The sequence below is a fragment of the Mustelus asterias genome, chromosome 5 (genome assembly GCF_964213995.1).
Source record: "Mustelus asterias chromosome 5, sMusAst1.hap1.1, whole genome shotgun sequence".
In the NCBI taxonomy this organism is placed as follows: Eukaryota; Metazoa; Chordata; class Chondrichthyes; order Carcharhiniformes; family Triakidae; genus Mustelus; species Mustelus asterias.
The window spans coordinates 139,466,648-139,493,420 of NC_135805.1; the positions used below are offsets into that span (position 1 = coordinate 139,466,648).

The window sequence follows — 26,773 nt, forward strand, 5'->3', positions numbered from 1 at the left end:
CCAACAACGCATTTTAAATTCCCATTCTCTTATTAAATCCTTCATGGTCACACTTACTCTATCTCTGCCACCCCCTCCATCCCTACACTGTAGCTCCCCAATCCACTGTTCCACTGACATTGTATTCTGTGCCACATATGATGAGCGTGCGTCAGCCAGAATGGCCCCAGACTGTCCCCTAAAACCTTCCTCCTCTATCTTCCCCCTCTAAAAATTCCCCTTGTAAGGCACTTATGACTAAATATCAAGCCACTGCTCTTAATACTCCTCCTTTGACATGACATCCGTGTTTAATTACTCTGACAGCGCTCTGAAGTGCTTTTAATGTAAAAGTACAATCTAAATGGAAGCTGTTATTGTCTGTGCACCCAGGAGCTGCCTGGAAACCTCACCATTCAAGGACCCAATGTGTTGATTGTGATACCCAAGTAGTTAAAAGCACGTTTGAAACTATTTGATTTGGTTGATAGAGTGCAAGACTGTATCACTCTCTGCGTGAAGAATAATTTGGTACAGGCAATTTGCTGGATTATGTAACTGGCAGAGTTCCCATGGAGATCAGAACTTTGTTCCATTAAATTCCATCGAAAAAAAACTCCTCTTCAGCCCTAAGAATTTCGCAAAAGGTAACTGATCCACTATGGCCTTGCTGGATGTAGAGGCATACTTGAGGTTTGGCATAATTTCTCACTTCAATTATACGATTGTCCTTCTAATGCTACTCCCATAGAATCCATAGAAACCCTACAGTACAGAAAGAGGCCATTCGGCCCATCGAGTCTGCACCGACCACAATCCCACCCAGGCCCTACCCCCATATTCCTACACATTTACCCACTAATCCCTCTAACCTACGCATCTCAGGACACTAAGGGGCAATTTTAGCATGGCCAATCAACCTAACTCGCACATCTTTGGACTGTGGGAGGAAACCGGAGCACCCCGAGGAAACCCACGCAGACACGAGGAGAATGTGCAAACTCCACACAGACAGTGACAGTGACTTTCACATTAGACTGTGACATGTTATACTCCAACTTCCCCCATGTCACTGCAGGTGTATCTAGAACTCAAATTCAGGGCTGCTTAGTACCTGTCCCTGGCTCCATCCCTTTGTCTTTTTCTTGCATGCCTTAGTGTCACATTTCCCTGCTCCTCCTTTTGGTTCGCAGTCCCGTCTAAGTGACTATTCTCATACTCCCAACTGTAATCTGTGGGACATCAACGGTGAAAAGCCCAGCAGAGTGGAACTAAGAAAGGGGTGGTTCCCTGCAGCATGCTACAAAATTATCCCATGTTCAGGATGGTCAGCTGAGGATATCCGGAATGAGAATTTATCCCCTTTTGAAGGGGCTGGGAATGAGAGACAAGTGGTGAGATGAGGACAGACTGGAAAACTGGGTTGGGACTGCAACAGGTGACCAGTTTGAGGCGCTGTAACTAAGCATTGTCTACAACTGAGACTATGTGCTGAAAAACACATTTGGCTAGAAGCCCAAGGTTAGTAAGACATACTATAACAGTTCATCTTTATGCTTCGCATTGCTATTGAAGAATCAACTATATAATTTGCAAACAGACTATTCAATAGGTGTTTTCAGCATCTCTAACCAAGTGGTATATGGGCTATTTCTAAAAGATAACACTGCAGGTACAATAAAAGAGGTCATGTGTGTGGTAAAATGGGAAATGTCAATGTGAAGTTGAGAGTCAGACATGACATGGGTCCAGCAAATGTTTTAATCCACATTTTGTGTGGAACATTACATACTGACATGGACTTGGGGCCCGATAGCATGTCACTGTGTTGTAAATGCTTTGTTGTGCTTTACATTTAATATTTTCCAAACTTAATTTTTGACTTCCAAGGAGATTTGCCTTCAAGCAATTTCTCATCTAATTTTTTTCAATTTTGTGCTCCAGTCCAATCTGAGCTCTATGATCTTACCTATACCTGGCAAACAATATGTAATTAGAGTTGAGAGATCAGCTTATTGTCAGTGATTAAACCAATCCAATAATCTTAACAGCACAAGAAGAGTTCATTTGGCCCATTGTAGTTGTGAAAGAGCTATCCAATTAACTCCACTCCCACAGCTCATCTCTAATCTTCAACCTTCTGATTTACTTCGAAATCAGACCCACTGTACTCTGTACACTGTAAAGAGGAATCGGATTGTAATTGTCGTCATCTGCACGACTATTGTCATCTCCTGAAGGAGCACAAAGGGTACAATTGAATCGTCCTGCAGTAAGTGGTCAAGTTGCTAACTGCCCACATCAGTTCATTTTATTTACAAAGACTACTCGTGTAATGTTTTCCAGTGCTTTTAATTTGTCACTTCATTTCGGGGAGAAGCCGTTTCCTTAATAACAAACAAGGAAATCAAACTCGAGTCATAATATTAGCTTTGTACTAGATTGTTAATTTTGGATTGGAGGTGCCCAGCCAACAGCAGAGAGAGTTGGTTACAACTACAGTGAGAAGTTGAGAAGCAAGACTGCAAATCTAGGCATTCCAGGAGGGGAATTGGAAACATGGCGTCTGGATCATCACACAGGCAGCACAGAACAATTTGCTTGTGACTTGTCTTCTGTTGCCAGTGAATAGAAAAGGAAGCACACTACTGATTAAATGTCACTTTTTATGAAGCCACTGAGCATTGCACAGAATTAACTCAATTTTGAGACTGATCAGATTTTTAAAACGCTGAATTGATCTGTTTGTCTTTAAATCCAATCTAGTGGTGCTGCCTTGTGTGTAACACAAGTGAACCCAGCAAGGATACCTCCATATGCTTTCCTTTGCCAAGATTACCCCTCTTGAGGTTTTCATACTCATTGCCTCCAACAGAAGTTCCTTGCAAATGTTTGCGTGCTCTACAATGAAATTCTTCCTAACGTAAGCATCCTCATTCTGAAGCTAAGATATTTGATTATTCTATGAAGCACATCTTTGGTCTTGGTGTCTTCCTGCCGTGCAGTGTGGTCGAACATGCACACTGGATAGTTTGACATTTTTTGACTTGCACTCTACTGATTTAGTGATTGTAGTTCAAGAATTTATTTACTTTAATTATTATAACCTATCAGTGATTGATGGATTGACTGCCAATCCCACCTTCTATTCATTCAAGGCATTTGCAGGATTCACTGGCTGGGCCAGCATTCATTTCCCTTGATTCATATCAATGTTTTTTCACCTCGCTCTGCACCATTCATAACATGTATCTGACACCATTCATCTCGTATTCAGAATCTTAGCCTTGCTCTTAGTGAATCTTCTTTGCCACTCCTAAGCCTGTTCATTGGTTTGCTCCAGCACCTTTCATGTGGTCTGACTGCCTTATATTGTTCTCTTTCTACTCCTTGCCATCATCCTCAGATTCAATGTTTCTGAATCCCAGCCAAGCTCAATACTAATCTGCTGAGGGTAATTGTGTTCCTACTTCCACACTCCGTCCCCACACCTCCTCACCCATCTCCTCCTGATACAAGTCCCTAATAAGCTGGACAACTTCTGTTAATTTATTCAGCTTCCACCTTAAATCCCAGCAGTTTTAGCTTCTGAAGCAGCCTTTTTTGTGGATCATATTGTTTGGGTTTAATATCAGTTGTTTGGATTTAATCTCAGTTGTTTGGGTTTAATATCAGTTGTTCTGGGTTTAATCTCAGTTGTTTGGGTTTAATATCAGTTGTTCTGGGTTTAATCTCAGTTGTTTGGGTTTAATATCAGTTGTTTAGGTTTAATCTCAGTTGTTTGGGTTTAATCTCAGTTGTTTGGGTTTAATCTCAGTTGTTCTGGGTTTAATATCAGTTGTTCTGGGTTTAATATCAGTTGTTCTGGGTTTAATCTCAGTTGTTTGGGTTTAATATCAGTTGTTTAGGTTTAATCTCAGTTGTTCTGGGTTTAATATCAGTTGTTCTGGGTTTAATATCAGTTGTTCTGGGTTTAATCTCAGTTGTTCTGGGTTTAATCTCAGTTGTTCTGGGTTTAATATCAGTTGTTTGGGTTTAATCCCAGTTGTTTGGGTTTAATCTCAGTTGTTTGGGTTTAATATCAGTTGTTAATATCAGGGATTTGTTCCCAGGAGCAGGCTGAGGGTAAGAGAGTGGGTTTTCTGACTTTAATTAATTACTTATTTTTTCAGTTAATTTTGGGTTTAAAATCGGAGGTTTTTTTCAAAACCGGAAGTCGGGCCAGGAGAGGCCTGGGGAAGTTTTTGGAGGGTTTAAAAGCGCACCAAAGTATACAGCGGGCAGCATCGTAGCGGGCAGCAGAGTGAGTGGGAAGTTGAGTGAGCTGTCAGGGCTTTGGCTCACAGGGCTTGGACGAGCAGGGGTGAGTTTTTGTTTCCTTACACTCTATTAACTTTTCACTGTCTTACTTGACATAAAGTGTCCAGTATGAGTGTGAAACCAGTGTGTTGTTCCCAGTGTAGGATGTGGGAGGTCCTGGAGACATCTGGCCTCCCGGACATCCACATCTGTGAGGGGTGTGTCGAGCTGCGGTTCCTGAGGGACCGTGTTAGGGAGCTGGAACTGCAGCTCGAGGATCTTAGGCTGATGAGGGAGAATGAGGAGGTGATAGACAAGAGCTATCATCAGGTGGTCACACCAGGGCAACAGGAGGAGGCCAAGTGGGTGATGGCCAGGAAGGGTAAGGCTAGGGTGGTTGAGAGCACCCCAGTGGATTTGCCCCTGCACAACAAGTACTCCTGCTTGAGTACTGCTGGGGGGGACAGCCCGCCTGGGGGAAGCAGCAGTGGCCGTGTCTCCGCAGTGGAGTCCAGCCCTGTAACTCAGAGGGCTAAGGAAAAGAGGAGGAAGGCGGTATTAATCGGGGACTCGATGGTGAAGGGGACTGACAGGCGTTTCTGCGGAGGTAGGCGGGATTCTCGCATGGTGGTCTGCCTCCCTGGGGCCGGGATCCAGGATGTCGCTAGTCGCGTCCCGGAAATCCTGAGGTGGGAGGGAGAGGAGCCTGAGGTAGCGGTACATATTGGTACCGCTGATGTGGGTAGGAAGGGAGAAGGGGTCATGAAAAGGGAGTACAGGGAATTAGGGAGACAGCTGAGAAAGAGGAAAGCAAAGGTAGTAATCTCAGGATTACTGCCTGTGCCACGGGAAGGTGAGGGCAGGAATGGAGTGAGGTGGAAGATGAATGTGTGGCTGAGGGACTGGTGCAGGGGGCAGGGATTCAGGTTCCTGGACCATTGGGACCTCTTTTGGGGCAGGGGTGATCTGTATACAAAAAACGGGTGGAACTTGAATCACACGGGGACCAATATCCTGGCCGGTAGGTTGGCTAAGGTTACTGGGGAGAATTTAAACTAGATAGGTTGGGGGGAGGGGAGCTAGAAGAGTTGACTAGGATCAAGGAACTAATTGATGGGGTGGAGGATGCAGGGGTAAGGGGAATTACAAAATTAATGGTAGAGGAGAGGGTGCAAGTGAATGAAGGCGGTAATTTAGATAAGGGAGTAGAGGGAGAGGGTGTTCGCGACTCATCAAAGCGGGTCCAGATAAAAGCTGGAATAAGGACACTTTGCCTGAATGCACGAAGCATTCGGAACAAGGTAAATGAGTTGATGGTGCAAATCAGCACGAGTGGGTACGATCTAGTGGCCATTACAGAAACGTGGCTGAAAGGTGACCAGGACTGGGAGATGAATATCCAGGGGTATCAGGCGTTTAGGAAGAATAGACAGGAAGGAAAAGGTGGTGGGGTCGCGCTATTAATAAGAGATAATATCAGGGTAGTACTGAGGGATGACATAGGCTCTGAGGAACAAAACGTGGAATCATTATGGGTAGAGATGAGGAATAGTAGAGGGAGAAAGACACTAGTAGGTGTGGTATATAGGCCCCCAAATAATAATGTTGAGGTAGGGAGGGCTATAAACAAGCAGATAAGGGATGCGTGTAAAAACGGAACGGCAATAATCATGGGGGACTTCAACATGCACATTGACTGGCAGACTCAAGTCGGTAAGGGTGGAATGGAGGAAGAGTTCTTAGAATGCTGTCGGGATAGTTTCCTTGAACAGCATGTTACGGAACCGACGAGGGAACGAGCTATTTTGGATCTGGTATTGTGTAACGAGGTAGGTAGAATTAAGGATCTTATTGTGAAGGACCCTCTTGGGTCTAGTGACCACAATATGGTCGAATTTCTGATTCAGATGGAAGAGGAGAAAGTTTGGTCCCAAACCAGTGTCCTCTGTTTGAACAGAGGGAAATATGATAAGATGAGGGATGAATTGGCTAAGGTAGACTGGGAGAGCAGGCTGGCAGGTAGGATAGCTGAGGAACAGTGGAGGATTTTTAAGGAGATGCTTTTCAGTTCTCAGCAAAAATATATTCCAGCAAAAAGCAAGGATTGTAAGAAAAGGGAGAACCAGCCGTGGATAACGAAGGAAATAAAGGAGAGTATTAAAATAAAAACAGCTGCGTACAGAGTGGCCAAAAATAGTGGAGAAACAAGTGATTGGGAAAAATTTAAGAAACAACAAAGAGAGACTAAGAAAGCGATAAAGAAAGGAAGGATAGACTATGAAGCTAGGCTAGCAATTAATATAAAAAATGATAGTAAAAGTTTTTATAAATATATAAAAAGGAATAGAGTGGCTAGAGTGAATGTTGGACCCTTGGAGGACGAGAGGGGGGAGTTAATAGTGGGAAATGAGGATATGGCTGAGTCTTTAAATAAGTTTTTTGTGTCGGTCTTCACGGTGGAGGACACAAATAGTTTGCCAAATATTAACGATAGAGGGTTGGCAGCAGGAGAAATACTTAATACAATTAATGTTACCAGAGAGGCAGTGCTGGGTAGACTAATGGGACTGAAGGTGGATAAGTCCCCGGGTCCGGATGGAATGCATCCCAGGGTATTGAAAGAAATGTCAGAGGTAATAGTGGATGCGTTAGTGATTATTTATCAAAACTCGTTGCATTCTGGGGTAGTGCCGGTTGATTGGAAAACGGCTAATGTTACGCCGCTGTTTAAAAAAGGAAGGAGACAAAAGGCGGGTAACTATAGGCCGGTCAGCTTAACGTCTGTAGTAGGGAAAATGCTGGAATCCATTATTAAAGAGGAGATAGCAGGGCATCTGGATAGAAATGGTTCGATCAATCAGACGCAGCATGGATTCATGAGGGGAAAGTCGTGCTTGACGAACATGTTGGATTTTTATGAAGATGTGACGAGGGCGGTTGATGGAGGAGAACCGGTGGATGCGGTGTTTCTGGATTTCCAAAAGGCGTTTGATAAGGTGCCCCATAAAAGGCTACTGAAGAAGATTAGGGCACACGGAGTTGGGGGTAGTGTGTTAAAGTGGATTGGGGACTGGCTATCCGACAGGAAGCAAAGAGTCGGAATAAATGGGTGTTTTTCCGGTTGGAGGAAGGTAACTAGTGGCGTGCCGCAGGGATCGGTACTCGGGCCGCAACTATTTACCATTTATATAGATGATCTGGAGGAGGGGACGGAGTGTAGGGTAACGAAGTTTGCAGACGACACAAAGATAAGTGGAAAAGTGAATCGTGTGGAGGACGGAGAAGATCTGCAGAGAGATTTGGACAGGCTGAGTGAGTGGGCGAGGATATGGCAAATGGAGTATAACGTTGAGAAATGCGAGGTTATACACTTTGGAGGAAATAATAACAAATGGGATTACTATCTCAATGGAAACAAATTAAAACATGCTACCGTGCAAAGGGACCTGGGGGACCTTGTGCATGAGACGCAAAAGCCCAGTCTGCAGGTACAACAGGTGATCAAGAAGGCAAATGGGATGTTGGCCTATATTGCGAGGGGGATAGAATATAAAAGCAGGGATGTCTTGATGCACCTGTACAGGGCATTGGTGAGGCCGCAGCTGGAATACTGTGTGCAGTATTGGTCCCCTTATATGAGGAAGGATATATTGGCATTGGAGGGAGTGCAGAGAAGGTTCACCAGGTTGATACCGGAGATGAGGAGTTTGGATTATGAGGAGAGGCTGAGGAGATTGGGTTTGTACTCGTTGGAGTTTCGAAGGATGAGGGGGGATCTTATGGAGACTTATAAGATAATGCGGGGGCTGGATAGGGTGGAGGCGGAGAGATTCTTTCCACTTAGTAAGGAAGTTAAAACTAGAGGACACAGCCTCAAAATAAAGGGGGGTCGGTTTAAGACAGAGTTGAGGAGGAACTTCGTCTCCCAGAGGGTGGTGAATCTCTGGAATTCTCTGCCCACTGAGGTGGTGGAGGCTACCTCGCTGAATATGTTTAAAGCGCGGATGGATGGATTCCTGATCGGTAAGGGAATTAAGGGTTATGGGGATCAGGCGGGTAAGTGGTACTGATCCACGTCAGATCAGCCATGATCTTATTGAATGGCGGGGCAGGCTCGAGGGGCTAGATGGCCTACTCCTGCTCCTATTTCTTATGTTCTTATATGATTTTCAGCAGTCTTTTGAAGTTGCAATCTATGCGATTGAGCAGGCAGGGGTTGATGTCACATTGACTATTATTCACTAGACTATTGGAGCCATTTCCAACAATGGCTTCTCTTCCTGCTCTTGCACCATTTATCTCCAGAATCCTCTTAAAGATCTATCCTTGAGCCCTTCCACTTCCTCGTCTATATGCTGCGCATTGTTTCTCTAACACACTGCTTCTGTCATTTTCAGCGTCCAATCAGCCTATCCAAAACTGTCTGTATCCCATCCTGCATCAAATCCCACTCTACATCACCCGTCCTTATCCTTCACTGCTAGTTCCTGCAATGCCTCAAATTTTAAAATACTCGTATTTAAATAATTTAATAGCTTTAGTGCTTTTGACTCTTGGCTCCTTCAGTCCTAATCTCCCCACTTGCCCCTGGACTGTGACTCATGGCTTCTGTGTCATTGACCAATTTGTGTTGCCACTGAAGACTATGCCTTCAGCTGTTTAACACAGTAAGAAGTTTAACAACACCAGGTTAAAGTCCAACAGGTTTATTTGGTAGCAAAAGCCACAAGCTTTCGGAGCCTTAAGCTCCTTCAGGTACTTTAACCTGGTGTTGTTAAACTTCTTACTGTGTTTACCCCAGTCCAACGCCGGCATCTCCACATTCAGCTGTTTAAGCCAGAGGCTCTGGAATCCCCTTCCTAAACTCCTCTGCTTCTGTGTCTCCTTTTTAACCTGATCCTTAATAACTTGCTTGATGTTTCTGGAGCTACCTTTCCTCTGGTGCCAACTGAGTGCAGTATTGTGCAGCTGGAAAATGATTTCAATTTTGATAGTGCAGCAATTGTCATGCTGCGAGCGGGGTTTCATTCAAACGGGTTTTTGTTTTATCATCCCACACTTGTACGTAAATGACCCATGTCTTGATGGTGGTATGTGCATGTTTGTTTTCAGCCTCCACTTCCCTTTACTCCAGGCAATTGAACACTGCCCAGGCAGATCTACTCCCAAGACCAGGAATTTCCACCAAAAGCTTGCATCGCCATTCACCATGCTGACTCACTATAAATTGAGGGCATGTCAGGTGGATTGACTAAGAGGGAAAAATATGCCAACACTAATTGGTTCAGTAGGAAAAGTGTCAGAATGAAGCAAGCATGATTTGAGCAAGGAAAAATAATTTTTGGGGTGGGGAAAGACATTTCGTAGCATCATTGAAATTAGAGGTCTACAGCACAAGAAAAGGCCCTTCGGCCCATCATGTCTATGCTGGTTAAAGACAAACCACCCAACTATTCTAATCCCATTCTCCAGCACTTGGCCCATAGCTTTGTATGCCTTGGCATCCAGTTGTACTGTTGAGTTTAAAGTTTATGTATTTGTGTCACAAGTAAGCTTACATTAACAGTGCAATGAAATTACTGTGAAAATCCCCTAGTCGCCATACTCCAGCGCCTGTTTGGGTACACTTGAGGGAGAATTTAGCATGGCCAATGCACCTAACCAGGAGGAAACCCATGCAGACACTGGGTGAATGTGCAGACTCCGCATAGATAGTGACCCAAGCCAGGAGTCAAACCCGGGTCCCTGGCGCTGTGAGGCAGCAGTGCTAACCACTGTGCCACCTGCCTCCCAAACTTTTCAACTTTCAAATCTGTCCTGATCATCAGAATATCGAAGGTAACAACAGTTTGCAATGCCTGAGAAGAGGGTGCTTTTTGGTTGGCCAGCCTTCCACTTGCCAACCATTCAGCACCACCTTCTCAAGTATAAACTGATGTTCCCTCAGGACAGATTTGCAAAAAGGCTTTGACAGTATGTCTCCTTCTTCAGCAATTCTCTAGTTCTGTACCACCAAGCAACTACCTTTGGATTATTATCAAGTTAACAAAAGAAAAGTTAAAGTTAAGTTTATTCATTAGTCACAAGTAAGGCTTACATTAACAATGCAATGAAGTTACTGTGAAATTCCCCTAGTCACCACACTCCGGCACCTGTTCAGGTACACTGAGGGAGAATTTAGCACGACCAATGCACCTAACTCGCATATCTTTCCGACTGTGGGAGGAAACCGGAGCACCCGGAGGAAACCCACGCAGACACGGAGAATGTGCAAACTCCACATACAGTGACCCAAGCTGGGTCCCTGGCACTGTGGAGCAGCAGCGCTGACCACTGTGCCACAGTGCTGCCACTGAATTGAGGAAAAGTAGAGAATCGTTTTAAGAACCATTTCTACACTGGAGAGTGCTGGGATGATATGGTAAATAGGCCATTATCTGAGAGAGGATTGGTGTTTTGGATACACTGTCAGTCCTGGAAAAGGACCTTTCAAGTTGGGTTCCAGGTGCTAATACCGAGAAGGATAATCCAGTGTCCGTTGATCTGCTTCCAATCCATGGAAACCAGCTTCAACATCCGGAACAATGGGAACTAATTGAGTTTTTGAACTCTGTTCAGAAATATATTTTTAAAAAAACATAGGGAGAATTGAGAGTTGCAGTTGCATGTCTGATATGCCAAGCACTTCCGCATGCAGCTGGAAGTTTAATGACCTCAGCAGATCATTCGAAATAAATGAGGGAAAGAGACTAAGGTGCTGAACAAAATATAATATTTTCTGGCAAGTTGAGAGTTTACAATATCTTTTAGGTGCAAGGAAGTAAACTTGAACGTGAATGGGAGGAATGACTAAAATTAGTCGAGTGGGGTATTCCGATCAAATGGGCTAGTGTGTTCTGGGGAAATATGGGGTACTATTGCTGAAATTTGCATTGTATTTGGTCAGAGCGGTATAAGAAGCCATACTGCCAGGACAGAGGGTGTGATTGAATGATGTGACCAGGAAGCCTGCCTTATTTTTACAGAGATATTTGTTATGGTTCAGGTTAGAAACTCGAGTGTTTTATAAAGCCCGCCTGAATCATAAGTTTCGCATTTTGAATTTGGCTCGGATAAGCATGAGATGTTCCACTTCAGTGTGATTTAAAAGACCGTAAGAAGTTTAACAACACCAGGTTAAAGTCCAACAGGTTTATTTGGTAGCAAAAGCCACACAAGCTTTCGAGGCTCTGAGCCCCTTCTTCAGGTGAGTGGGAATTCTGTTCACAAACAGAACTTATAAGACACAGACTCAATTTACATGAATAATGGTTGGAATGCGAATACTTACAACTAATCCAGTCTTTAAGAAACAAAACAATGGGAGTGGAGAGAGCATCAAGACAGGCTAAAAAGATGTGTATTGTCTCCAGACAAGACAGCCAGTGAAACTCTGCAGGTCCACGCAACTGTGGGAGTTACAAATAGTGTGACATAAATTCTGATTCTAGGATCGCATGATAAAGACTCAGGAGGAAAAAAGCAGAAATATTTATGTGAAATAGTGTGACATAAACCCAATATCCCGGTTGAGGCCGTCCTTGTGTGTGCGGAACCTGGCTATCAGTTTCTGCTCCGCGACTCTGCGCTGTCGTGTGTCGCGAAGGCCGCCTTGGAGAACGCTTACCCGAATATCAGAGGCCGAATGCCCGTGACCGCTGAAGTGCTCCCCAACAGGAAGAGAACAGTCTTGCCTGGTGATTGTCGAGCGGTGTTCATTCATCCGTTGTCGCAGCGTCTGCATAGTTTCCCCAATGTACCATGCCTCGGGACATCCTTTCTTGCAGCGTATCAGGTAGACAACGTTGGCCGAGTTGCAAGAGTATGTACCGTGTACCTGGTGGATGGTGTTCTCACGTGAGATGATGGCATCTGTGTCGATGATCCGGCACGTCTTGCAGAGGTTGCTGTGGCAGGGTTGTGTGGTGTCTTGGTCACTGTTCTCCTGAAGGCTGGGTAGTTTGCTGCGGACAATGGTCTGTTTGAGGTTGTGCGGTTGTTTGAAGGCAAGAAGTGGGGGTGTGGGGATGGCCTTGGCGAGATGTTCGTCTTCATCAATGACATGTTGAAGGCTCCGGAGGAGATGCCGTAGCTTCTCCGCTCCGGGGAAGTACTGGACAACGAAGGGTACTCTGTCCACTGTGTCCCGTGTTTGTCTTCTGAGGAGGTCGGTGCGGTTTTTCGCTGTGGCGCGTTGGAACTGTTGATCAATGAGTCTAGCGCCATATCCTGTTCTTATGAGGGCATCTTTCAGCGTCTGGAGGTGTCTGTTGCGATCCTCCTCATCCGAGCAGATCCTGTGTATACGGAGGGCTTGTCCGGAGGGGATGGCTTCTTTAACGTGTTTAGGGTGGAAGCTGGAGAAGTGGAGCATCGTGAGGTTATCCGTGGGCTTGCGGTACAGTGAGGTGCTGAGGTGACCGTCCTTAATGGAGATGCGCGTGTCCAAGGCGCGTTCTCCAAGGCGGCCTTCGCGACACACGACAGCGCAGAGTCGCGGAGCAGAAACTGATAGCCAGGTTCCGCACACACAAGGACGGCCTCAACCGGGATATTGGGTTTATGTCACACTATTTCACATAAATATTTCTGCTTTTTTCCTCCTGAGTCTTTATCATGCGATCCTAGAATCAGAATTTATGTCACACTATTTGTAACTCCCACAGTTGCGTGGACCTGCAGAGTTTCACTGGCTGTCTTGTCTGGAGACAATACACATCTTTTTAGCCTGTCTTGATGCTCTCTCCACTCCCATTGTTTTGTTTCTTAAAGACTGGATTAGTTGTAAGTATTCGCATTCCAACCATTATTCATGTAAATTGAGTCTGTGTCTTATAAGTTCTGTTTGTGAACAGAATTCCCACTCACCTGAAGAAGGGGCTCAGAGCCTCGAAAGCTTGTGTGGCTTTTGCTACCAAATAAACCTGTTGGACTTTAACCTGGTGTTGTTAAACTTCTTACTGTGTTTACCCCAGTCCAACGCCGGCATCTCCACATCATTTAAAAGACCCACAGGGAGCTTTTATCAAACGATGTCTATTTAAGAATAGAGTTAACATTGGGCGGCACAGTAGTTAGCACTGCTGCCTCACAGCACCAGGGACCCGGGTTCAATTCTGGCCTTGGGTCGCGCTGTGTGGAGTTTGCACTTTCTCCCCGTGTCTGCGTGCGTTTCCTCACACACTCCACAAAGATGTGCGGGTTAGGTTGATTGGCCATGCTAAATTCACCCTAGTGTCAGGGCGATTAGCAGTGTAAGTGTGGGATTACGGGAATAGGGCCTGGGTGGGATTGTTGTTGGTACAGACACGGTGGGCCAAATGACCTCCTTCAGTACTGCAGGGATTGTATGATCTATATACGGAACGAAAATGAGCAACTTTTAACAATTACAAGTGAAAACAAAACAAACACGATAATGTCTAACTCTTAACCAAAATATATATATATATATGTTCCAATCAATATCCAATAAACAAAACCTTTTAAACAGTTTTATCACTGCAAAGGCTAAAGCTCACATGATACTGGAATCCAGTTCCCTGGGTTGAATGCTGATTTCAAATGATCTTGAAAACTCAGAGCAGTTTGCAGGCAGATCCACTCCTAAAAACGCAAAAGCACAGATTCTTTACTGCAGCATGGCAACAAGCCTTTCTTTCAGCTACTGGTAAAATTTTTAAAGCAAAACATAGATAAAGAGACTTCTTTTCCAAGTTGCTTCTCAGACTGCCTCTAACACTGCAGCCAAACTGAAAGCTGAACAACTTCTGTTCTCCTTGCAGCAATGATATCACCCAAGGCTGTGACCATGATTTTTTTTAAAACTAACATCACATTTGCCCAATCTAGATCTGATCCTTGGGGCTCACTATTTAAATCTCCTTCCCCCCCCTGCCCCCTTACATTCCCACTTTTTTTTAAACCACCCACCTCCCATACTGCTAACTAACCCAGCCGATAGGACGGCATCCTTCTTCTCCTGGGCACTTTGTAGTCTTCTAGGTCTATGCATTGCCTTGAGCAATTTCACACCTTGCCGTTCTTCTCCATTGTCCAGTGGCTGCTTGTATTTGCTCTGCTTCCTTTTGGAGCTGCTCTATTCCCTTCCAGCTGCGAAAAGCCATTCAGAAATGGCAAGGCTGTAGACTGGCGTTGCATTGTATGGTAATGGTGTCCTCTGTTCACACTGCATCATGTCTGGGTCCCCATGGTGGGGGTAAATATGTATGGGGGTGGTGGGAAATGATCAAGTCTTCATTTCACTTTGTCTTGATTATCAATTACCAAATCTTCTTGATTCATCTTGACAGGTCTCAACACCAGGTTAAAGTCCAACAGGTTTATTTGGAATCACGAGCTATCGGAGTGCTGTCCCTTGGATTCTAAATTAACCTGGTGTTGTGAGACTTCATACTGTGCCCACCCCAGTCCAACGCTGGCATCACCACATCACCTTGACTAAGATCTTGGAGCAAATTCTTTACCCTGATTGCGAGTAGAGTTATGATTTCTTATCCAAAGCTCATCACTTGCTTTGCGACTCGCCTCTGGGAAATGCTCAGAGTAGTCACGTCCCAAAGCTGGGGAAGTATGAGTCTGTTCTCCAAGCACCTCGCTGAATGAGATCAGGAACTGTGGAAATACATCGTGCAATGCCATCCCGTACAGGTTCCACAGCTGTGTCGACTCTTGATGTGCTTCTCGAGGGGAAATCTTAGTTATCAATGCATGATGGATGAGGTGGATGCAAGGCTGGAAGACAGTGGCATTTCAATATGAGTATACTGCTATATTATTGCTGATGTTACAGATTTTGAACACAGAATCTTGAGGGGAATGATCTTCAGAGATGTTAGAACGATGACCTGCGATCATCTTTTGTACGTACTACTCTGCTCCACCTTGCTTGCAGCAACATGGATACCCTTCTGTAGTTTGAAATTGCATGTCTTTGTGGAATATATACAGGTAATAACCTGGCGTTGTTAAAACTCTTACTTTGTGGAATATATGCAGTGGTACACTGAACTTGAGTCATTAGAAAATATTGAATCCCATTATTGAAGCTGCTTCACTATTTTAATACTAAGTTCAGTAGGGAGTTAGATTACCAAAAAGGGGGGGAACTGAGCTCATAAGTGATTTAAGAGTAGTTCATTAAGTAAATTATTAAGAAGCAGCAATTTAAGTATGATGCATAAGCTACATAGACCGAGGGTCTGTGATAGGTGAGCACAGTTTACCAATCTGGGAGAGCAAACAAAGCAGTCTGCAACTTTGGGAAGGAGGTGGGCTTTTGTCCTGTTTGTAGCCACCTTTTGTTCACTTTCCTGTCAGACTAACAAGTTGCTAGGATGCCAGGTTTCCCTCTGAAGGAGACTGGACAGCATGAATCACTTTGATAAACTCCTTCCTGTCCAAGGTGATTTTCTTTTCCCATCTCGAGAGCCTTTTTTTCCTCTCACACTGTCTGCTCACTTGTGGGCTGTGTGAACCAACCTCATGAAGAATGTCTGTCTGTCCTTGGTAGAGATAACAGCCTTGCCTTGTGGAAGTTTTCTTAAGATCTCTACAATATCCAATAAATTTCTCAAGATTATTATACAGCAATTTCTTCCAGATCTCTCACCTTTGAAGGAAATATCCTTATTGATTCCTCATAATTGATTTCTGGCTAACTCGGCTATTTCTAAGCTACAATCTTATTTGCCAAATATTTGACAATACGCAGCAGATAACATACTAAAATTATCAAAACATTATTATATAAACATACTAGAATTATCAGATTGCTATCAAGTTGGATTCATTCAGTGGCATTCCTTATCCTTTAGCAGGAGTGCTGTTAGCTTTAAATTGCTAGTTTATAAATACATACAAATTAGGGCAACAGATTATACCTGGACTTGATTCTTCATCTTTCCTTTTATCCAATTTGATTGTTATTTCTCCATAGACTTCAATTATCCCAAACCAAGTCCCTTTTACATAACTCCCTTTGACTATTACCATCTTGATTGTCTCAAAGTCAGTTTCTCTATGGAGTAGGTGTCAGTGCCTTGATTTAAATATTTCATGTCACGCTGTTTAATGAGTGAGCAGGATTAGAACCTGTTCTGTCTCAATTCATCATGCACTTCTGCATGTTAGTTCCTCCACCTGTAACAAATTCCATTCACACCGGTTATCCCAATATGCTGCACATTCTCCATCTGAACAAGCCATTCTTGAGACTCTGTAATCTCAAAATCACAGTGGGGGAGGATGGGGTGTCGGAAGATCTTTGTTCATCTCCTCTGCATGGTTCTGGTGTGGAGATGCCGGCGTTGGACTGGGGTAAGCACAGTAAGAAGTCTCACAACACCAGGTTAAAGTCCAACAGGTTTATTTGGTAGCAAATACCATAAGCTTTCGGAGCAATGCTCCTTCGTCAGATGGAGTGGTCTCTGTTCTCCACTCCATCTGACGAAGGAGCATTGCTCCGAAAGCTTATGGTATTTGCTACCAAATAAACCTGTTGGACTTTAACCTGGTGTTGTGAGACTTCTTACGGTTCTGGTGTTGACCAGACTATCAAACACAGTTTTCTTAAAGTTAATTGGCAAACACCTTCAAGAGAGAGCTTTCAGTTCATAAGTCTCATCTATACTTTCACTGAGTATCATTACTAGATTGATGCGTTCCATTGAACTACACCCAAAGTTAGTTGTGTCAATTCCCATTTGGTGGCCTTTTTCCTAACGGCTTTCTACCCTCATTCACTTCCACGTACAATTATGTGTGTGCAGTAATTACCATCTTATATCATTAATGAGCCATGGAGAAACTTCACTGTACAATACAATGTTCTCATATCTTTAAAGCAGAAATCAAGCATCCCACTTGATTTCAGGTTTTTAGGGCAGCACCGTGGCATAATGGTTAGCACTGCTGCCTCACAGCCCCAGGGACCTGGGTTCAATTCCAGCCTTGGGTGTCTGTCTGTGTGGAGTTCGCATGTTCTCCTCATGTCTGTGTAGGTTTCCTCCAGATGCTCTGGTTTCCTTACACAGTCCTCTGATGTGCAGATTTGGTGGATTGGGCATGCTAAATAAATTGCCCTTCTATCCAAAGATGTGTAAGTTAGGTGATTAGCCCTGGCAAATGCACAGGGTTAAGGGGATAGGGTGGAGGGGAGGGCCTGAGTGAGATGCTCTTTCGGAGGGTTGGTGCAGACTCAATGGGCTGGATGGCCTCCCTGTAGGGATTCTATTCTATAATAACAAGCTTTGTTTGTTTGTAATTTATTTTAGATTTCTTTTTCTTTGTGTAGCCTGGTAAATTGTTCCTGACATCTTGTTCATTTTGAAACTATCCCAAAAGCAAATGGTGTTGTTGGGCTGACAGATTTTGTTTTGTTAATGTTCGATTATTTTGTTCCAAAACAAACCTGTTTAATATCCAGGAATCGCTAAGACTGTTTCACCGTTTTAAATTGAAATTTGATTGTCCCCGAGAATTTTAGGTAAATTTCCCTTGAGGGCTTAAAATAGCAGCTCTCTTTATCCGTTCCAGTTTCAGAAACAATTATGCCAGGGTTTGGTGGGTTTTTATGATTTTACATTGGAGATGGGAGTGCTTGCAATCAATTTAGAGAACTTTCTCATCTCCATTTCTTGTGGAGTGCTTTGTCTTGGTCAGTAAGAAATTATCTGAATATTTAAGGCAAAGCGTTGGTCCATGTCTTGATGTTTGGAGGTAAATTCTTTGGTGGCATAGTGGTAATGTCACTGAATTAGCAATCCAGGTTAATGCTCTGGGGACACGGGTCCAAATCCCACCATGACAGCTGCTAGAATTTCAATTCAGTTAATAAAATCTGTAATTAAAAGCTAGCCTGTAATAGTGACCATGAAACTGTTGTCAATTGTTGGAAAAACCTATCTGGTTCACTCTTCCTTGAAGAGAAATCTGCCATGGTCAGGCCGACATGTTACTCCAGATCCACAGAATGTGGCTGCCTCTACTGCTCTCTGAAATGGCCAAGCAAGCCACTCAGTTCAAAGACAATTGTGGATGGGCAACAAATGCTACTCTGCCCACATCCTGTGAAAGAATAAGGGAAAGAAAAGTATGTGTGGCCCTGGAAACCACCTGTGTAAAATAATGAATCTATTTAGTTTAAAATTATGAGCAATTTCAGCAGATGAGAACAAGGCCCAGGACTGCTTGCCAAACAGCGAGAGCAGCAGGCAATAGACCGAGCTCGGCAATCCCACAGTCGGCAGATCAAATCTAAGTTGTGAAGTCCTGGGAAACTCTCCAGTGGTTGGACTCATTCTTAGCACAAAGGAACATGGTTATGATTTTTGGAAGGTAAACATCTCAGTCCCAGGAATTACCCAGGCTAGTGTCCTCGGTCTAACCATCTTCAGTTGTTCCACTCGTGATCCTTCCCTCACCAGGTCAGACTGTTCAATATCATTGCGAGGACTCTGATACTGAAGCAGTCCATGTGCATCTGCAGCAATATCTGGACAATGTTCAGGCTTGAGCTGATAAGTGGCAAGGAGCATTTGTGCTACACAGGTGCCAGGCACTAACCATCTCCAACAGAAGAGAATCCAACCATTTCTCTGTTACATTCAATGACATTACCATTGCTGAATCCTCCACTGTCAACCTGCCTGTGGGGTGAGCACTCACCAGAAATTGAACTGAACCAGTCATATAACTGTGGCTCCAAGAGCAGGTCAGAGGCTGGGAATTCTGCAGTGAGTAACTCTCCTCCTGACTCCCCAAAGCCTGCCTGCCATCTATAAGGCTAAGTCAGGAGTGTGATGGAATAGTTTCCACTTGCCTGGATGAGTGCAGCTCCAACAGCACTTGAAACCCAACACCATCCAGGATGAAGCAGCCTGCTTTATTGGCTCTCCATCCACAATCTTCAACATTCATTTCCCTCAACATGGTGGTAGCAGTGTGTGCTATCTACAAGATGCACTGCATCAACTCACCAAGGCTCCTTTGACAGCACCTTCAAAACTTGTGACTTTTACAACCTAGAAGGATGAGAGCAGCAGATTTGTGTGAATACCACCACCTGCAAATCCCCTTCCTGAACAACACCCTGTTCTGATTTGGAACTTGATTGATGTTCCTTCACTGTCACTCGGCCAAAATCCTGGAACTTCCTGACAGGACTGGGTGTACCATGTAAGTTTTTAAGTTTATTTATTAGTGTCACAAGTAGGCTTACATTAACACTGCAATGAAGTTACTGTGAAAATCCACCAGTCGCCACACTCCAGCACTTGTTTGGATACACTGAGGGACAATTTAGCATGGCCAATCGACCTAACCAGTACATCATTGGACTGTGGGAGGAAACCGGAGCACCCGGAAGAAACCCATGCAGACACGGGAGAACGTGCAAACTCCAGACAGTGATCCAAGTTGGGAATCAAACTCAGGTCCCTGGTGCTGTGAGGCAGCAGTGCTAACCACTGCCACCGTGCTGCCCCAAAATCAAGGTGGAGAATGCGGGCATTGACCCCACTACCTTGCATGCCAAGCAAGCGCTCTACCCTTTGAGCTAATTCCCCCCGAGCTGCCAGTATGGATGTGAGCACCCCATGCAGACTGATACTTCAGCACAGTGCTGAGCTGCACTGTCAAGAAGTGCTCTCTTACTAATGAAATTTTAAAATATACGATCAGTGCAGTCAACTGTGGAACCTATCTGTTCAGGTGGATGTAAAATATGCCTGGCACTCTGCTGTGACACAAGCCATTCTCCCAATGTGCTGGCTCGTGTCCCTCCTTGCATCTACATTACCAAAAGCAGATTATTTGATCGTTTGACTTGCTATTTGGAACCTTATGCGAATTCACTGCACCTCTTCCAGTGACTCCATTCCAAAAGTAACAACTGATTGTAAAATGCTTTGGGAAATGATGACTTGTTCCGGAATGTTAGCTGTTCAATCAATTTCCATCATCGCAGGAAGTAAAGTTGAGTATGCTTGGCCTTAAAAAGAATTTGACTCTCAGGAGTTGGACATCCAGAATCCAAACTAAAGAGAAATCTTAAATCAGCTTTTGAAAGCCAATCTTGGAAGTGTCTTGAATTGAACAATGACCTGCTGCATCTTGATAGAACAGGACATTCTCATGCCAGGACAATAACTTCATGTTCATTGTGTAAATGTGGTTATGTAGGTTTGTGGTTTTATTAATTATATATAGAATTGCTGCTTGGTATTGAAAGCTTTATTTTAATGGCCAGTCACAGAGACTGGTGTGTAATCAGTGTTAGTCTCTCAATGTGCTTCAAAGTGCCATTTGTGCCTTGCATCATGAAGCAACAGAGTTACATCCCTTTACACAAATATCACGGTGCCAGGGACCTGGGTTTAATTCCAGCCTTGAGTGACTGTCTGTGTGGAGTCTGCACATTCTCCCTGTGTCTACGTGGATTTCCTGGTACAGTCCAAAGATCATAGAAATCATAGAAACCCTACAGTGCAGAAAGAGGCCATTCGGCCCATCGAGTCTGCACCGACCATAATCCCACCCAGGCCCTACCCCCATATGCCTACATATTTTACCCGCTAATCCCTCTAATCTACGCATCCCAGGACACTAAGGGGCAATTTTAGCATGGCCAATCAACCTAACCCGCACATCTTTGGACTGTGGGAGGAAACTGGAGCACCCGGAGGAAACCCACGCAGACACGAGGAGAATGTGCAAACTCCACACAGACAGTGACCCAAGCCGAGAATCGAACCCAGGTCCCTGGAGCTGTGAAGCAGCAGTGCTAACCACTGTGCTACCGTGCCGCCCTGTGATGTGCAGGTTGGGTGGATTGGCCATGCTAAATTGACCCTTGGGTGAACTAGACATGGTAAATGTGCACGGCTATAGGGGTGGGCCTGGATAAGATGCTTTTTTGGAGAGCCGGTGCAGACTCGATGGGCTGAATGGCCTCCTGCACTGTAGGGATTCTGTACCATTAATCTGATATATCATGAGTCTTGATTCTTCCTGCCCCGGGCTCAGTCTTCATCGTAGACTTTACCACAATAGCCCCATGTAAAAGAATAGAAGCCCACCAGTTGCCCACATGTTTAGGTGAATGGGCCTCTTGGAAGTTATTCAGAGCAGCAACAGTACTACCAGCTGGAATTAGTTCTTGGTGTGTGGAGGTGGATGAGTTTATGCTTTGGGCAGTGGGGTGGAGTGGCACAAGAGAGGGTTAAACATAGTATACTTTACTGTTTCAGAGCTCCAAGACCTGAGATCCTATCGGGAAAGCAGATTGCCCCAGAATTGGATTTTGAGCAGCACATTGGAGCAGGAGGAGGCCACAGTCTCTCAAACCTATTCCGCCCTTCAACTTGATCATGGCTAACTTGCTGCTTAGCTTTATTTACCTGCCTTGGCTCCATAATCCCTTGACACCTTGCCTAACCAATTCTCTCTCGATCTACAGACTGTAATGGAAGAGTGATTCGAGGGAATCCACAAGCCTTTTTGGAAAATGTGCTTTCTGATTTTCCTTGTGGATGTCTGGTGTTCAAACATTTTGGACACATCAAATGCCCCTTAACCCTCTATTTGAGGAAATATGTCTTGTCTATGCAGACTGCCACTTTAAGTTAACCCTTTTGACCCTTGTGTCACTTTAGTGAACTGGCTTGCGCACACAAATCAATATAACCTTCCTCTGGTGCAGTGCCCACAACAGATTGAGTTCTCCACACAGGCTGACTGAGGCTCTGCAGGACAGGATCTATACCCCTGTGTGAGTCAGTGCCTTTGCGCATTAGAGGGGTTAGATGCTGTGGGCGTAGCAGTCAAGTTGGTGCCTTTTGATATCAAAGGTGGCTGGAACCTGTACAGATCTTTCGTGTGTGATCTTCTTGGACACTGTGTCATGCATTAGGTCATTGTAAGGTGCACTCTCACTGTCAGATAGCAAATTAAACCTGGCTGATTTACTCATTTCTAAATCTTGTAGGGTCTATTCATGTATCAGTCCTGAAATACAATTTCAGGAAACACTTGGGTATGTTAGAAAGTCATTGTCCCCATACCTTTATGCCTGTCTTTGCTTTTGCCGCTTGCTTCATTGATCTCACGTTTTTGATCCCTGCCTCACTATCAGATGGTCTGTAGTCACCTGCATCCTTTGCTGTTGCTTAATTTTGTCCTGTTCCACTGCCTGCTCACCCTATCCTCTGTTGTAATTTTGTCTGATCAGTATTGCTACTTACCCCACTTCCTATTATCCTGAATGGAGAACCCAGAGGCAGTAACCACCACTTAGAAAAGCTAACTAATCCAGTCGAGTCTGTAGCTCCACAGCAGAGTGGTCATCTTTAAGTTTGACATGAACCAGAAAACAGGAGTGATTTGTTGGTGAATATTTTGCTCATTTATCTTCCAAACCTGTGAAATTTGTCAGTAGTGGTAAGGTTTATTAGCAGCAGTGAAGGTCATTGGAAGTAGTGTTTATTACCTATAAATAAGAATGAATTCATTAGCATATAATAAAGATGGCATGACACCTGATGTGTTGGAACTGCAGAATGTGGGTATTCCTGTTCACCAGGGTGATCCAGGATCAACACCATCCCAGCAAATGTTTGCAGCTTGAGGAATCATAGAATCCCTACAGTGCAGAAGGAGGCCATTTGGCCCATCGAGTTTGCACTGACCACAATCCCCCCCCCAGACCCTATTCCCATAAACACCTCACATTTACCCTGACACTAAGGGTCCATTTAGCACGGCCAATGCACCTAACCTGCACATCTTTGGATTGTGGGAAGAAACCGGAGCACCCGGAGGAAATCCACACCGACACGAGGGGAATGTGCAGACTCCACACAGACAGTGACCCAAGGCCTGAATTGAACCCAGGTCCCTGACGCTGTGGGGCAGCAGTGGTAACCACTGTGCCACCGTGCCACCCATGGTTCAGAGGATGTGGGTGTTGCTGGTTAGACCAGCATTTATGCCCAGCCATAAATGCCCTTGAAAATATGGCGGTGTTGCCCTCTTGAACTGCTGCACATCTACAGTGCTGTTGAGAGTTCCAGGATTTTGACCCAGAGAGGCTTTGAGTGTCAGGAGGAGAGTTAGTTATTGCAGAGTTCCCAGCCTCTGATCGGCTCGTATAGTCGCAGTATTGATATGTCTGATCCAGTTCAGTTTCTGACCCAATGGGATGTGGGTGTTGCTGGCTAGGTCAGCATTTATTGTCCATCCATAAATACCCAGAATCACCCCCCCAGGATGTTGCTAGTGGCGGGGGATTCGGTAATACTAATTCCATTGAATGTCAAGTGCAGATGGCCAGATTCTCTATGGTCATCGCCACGCATCAGCCCAAGGCTGAATGCTTTCCAGGTTTTGCTGTATATGGGCACAGACTGCTTTCATATCTGAACTGATCATGTGCAATCATCAGCGAACATCCCCACATGTTGGAGGGAAGTTCATTGGTGAAGCAACTGAAGATTCTTGGGCCCTGGACACTACCCTGTGTAAGGCCTGCCTGTCCTGGGCCTGATGATTAAACACTCTGAGCTAGCCATAGAGGACATAGCTCAGTCAGTAGTGGCATTACTCAGCCTTTGAATTCTTCGACCACGAGTACATTCTGTGCACTTATTCCATTTTAGTGTTCAGCATGGAGGAGTGCTGATTCATTAGCCCTGGGGTGGGTGGAGGCTGGAGGGGTAGGTGGTAATCAGCAGGAGGTTCCTTTGCCCATATGTGGAAAAGTTATTTACTTTGGCTGGGAGAATAGAAAAGCAGTATGTTATTTAAATGGAGAGAGTTTTCAGAACTCGGGTAGAGGGACTTGGTATATGAATCAAGAAAAAATAGTCTGCAGGTCAGTAAGTGATGAGGAAGGCAAATAGAATGTTTATTGCAGAGTGAATGCAGTTAAAAGATGCAGGAGTGAAACCACATCTGGAGGGCTGTGCACCATTTTGGTCTCCTTATTAAAGAAAGGATCTAAATGTGTTAGAAGTGTTCTGAGAAGGTTCTTGCGATTGATTCCTGAAATGGGAGGTTCTTATGAGGCGCCGTTAGACAGGTTGGGCCATTGGAGTCTAAAAGATTGAGAGATGATCTTGTTGAAACATGCAAGATCCTGAAGGGACTTGACAAAGTGGATGCTGATAGGCTGTTCCCCTTGTGGGAGAAACTAAAACGAGGAGGCACAGTTTAAAAAGGGAAATCTGCCATAAATGGCGGTGAGAATGAATTATTGAGGGTCATAAACCTTGGGCACTTCCTTCCCCAGAGAAGTGGAAGCAGTTTCATTGAACATGTACAATGGGGAGATAGGAGGGAGTGGGGTAACTGAGTTGAGGCCACAATCTGATCAGATCTAATAAAATTGTGGAGCAGGCTTGAGGGGCTGTGTGGCCGACTCGTAGTTTATATGTAGACCCCGGCCACTCACTCTGAATGTTTCCCCCTCCTGTTGCCATTGCTGCTTTTGGGCCCTTTGGTTTTCGATCTTTTAACCAATGGGAACTGTTCCCAACCTACTCTAGAACCCTTGTGATTTTGAATGTGTCTATCAAATTTTCCTAATCTTTCTGGCACTGAAATTCCTCATCCCTTAATTTTCCTGTGTTTTTCTGAACTCAAAAGTCTTAACAGCCTTCCCAAAGTGTGGTGTGCAGGAGTGGATGCAATACTTGAGATGAGACAGCATGTTTTAAACAGGTTCATGGTTTTCTTGTCTCTGTGCACTCTGCCCCTTTCCGTAAAGTGCAGCATGCTGTTTGTTTTCTTCACTGCTTTCTAAACCTGTGATCATCTTCCCGTGATCTATATACCTCTACGCCCAAGCCCCTCTGCTCCTGCATCCCCTTCAGAATTGTACCCTTTATTGTCTCTGTACTTTCTACCAAAATGAGTGACTTTGCAATTCTCTGCATTCCATTGTGATTGACCATATTCCCATTTGAAATTTGTAACCAAATTTAGACGCAAATATATTTTAAAATCATTCTGTCCCCAAGTTGTTCATGAGTGCGACTTTAGAGAGCGCGTGGTGGGGTAGAAAAGGATGATGGCATCAGGAATGGTGGAACATGGGGATAGCTGAAAACATAGAATCATAGAAATCCTACAGTGCAGAAGGAGGCCTTTCGGCCCATGAGTCTACACTGACCACCATCCCGCCCAGGGTCTATTCTCGCAACCCCACACATTTACCCTGCTAATCCCCTGACACTAAGGGGCAATTTAACATGGCCAGTCAACATAACCCACACATGTTTGGACTGTGGGAAGAAACCAGAGCACCCGGAGGAAACACACGCAGATACAGGGAAAACTCCACACAGACAGTGAAACATAGAAACCCTACAGTGCAGAAGGAGGCCATTCGGCCCATCGAGTCTGCACCGACCACAATCCCACCCAGGCCCCACCCCCACACATTTTACCCGCTAATCCCTCTAACCTACACATCCCAGGACTCTAAGGGGCAATTTTTTAACCTGGCCAATCAACCTAACCCGCACATCTTTGGACTCGAAACCGGAATCGAACCTGGATCCCTGGCGCTGAGGCAGCAGTGCTAGCCACTGTGCTGCCCCCACATGCCACCTCAGAATAAACTTCACTGCTGTCCATTATTAATCTTGGGCTACAATGTGAGCAAGAGTCTACTGATTAACTGGCACAACGGTGAATAGAAATTGCAAGAGTAACAATCCCAGGAAAGGCACAAAACTTTGTTAGCTAGGTGACTTTGAAATCAGGAGATGTGTACCACTGTAGAGCAAATCACTCCAACAGTGAAACATCAACTTTGGACAGTGCTGTAAACCCCACACAACAACCCGGATTAAAAATCCATAAGTACTTTGAACTGGCAGCAAAATACATTGGTTTAAAAACATTTGATTCTTGCAGTTTACTTGCCGATCAATAACTGGATACATGTATTGATTGGGAATGCTGGCTGAAATACAACTTGATGTAATTTTGCTGTACTGGAGGAATATATTTCACACCAAGCGTTTGGATTTGTATTTCAGACGAGTTGGATGTTGTGCTGGTCACACTGTCTGGCAGCAGTTCTGATAAAAGACGGGTTTTACTCGTTAAGACCGTGCTTGCTTTCCTGGCCAGAAACCTGTGTTCTTGCTCTGAGCTCCCCCTCCCACTGCACAAATCTGATTTCACTTGTGTTGCCAGTGCTGGAATTTAAGTTGGTCTTTCATGTTTTCTTTCTCTCTCCCGCTCTTTCCTCTCCGTTCTCTCTCTCTCTCTCTCTCTCTCCCCCCCCCCCCCCCCCCCCCCCCCCCCCCCACCTCAAATGAGAATCTCTAAAGTTTGTAAAGTAAATATTTATTCGTCACAAATAAGGCTTACATTAACACTGCAATGAAGTTAGTGAAATTCCCCTAGTCGCTGCACTTCAGCACCT

The 26,773-nt window shown here is 44.7% G+C and overlaps 1 protein-coding gene across 7 annotated transcripts in view; it reads left to right on the top strand.

Moving 5' to 3' along the window:
• ggps1 (geranylgeranyl diphosphate synthase 1) overlaps positions 1 to 26,773 on the top strand; it is a 90,408-nt gene that overhangs the window by 17,016 nt on the left and 46,619 nt on the right. For 2 of the 7 annotated variants that reach the window (XM_078213395.1, XM_078213396.1), the window contains exon 2: positions 2,746 to 2,902. The exons of the other annotated variants lie outside the window; for them this stretch is intronic. The gene's annotated coding sequence lies outside the window, so the exon portion shown is untranslated. The remainder of the gene's footprint in view (positions 1 to 2,745; positions 2,903 to 26,773) is intronic. 7 annotated transcript variants of the gene reach the window in all.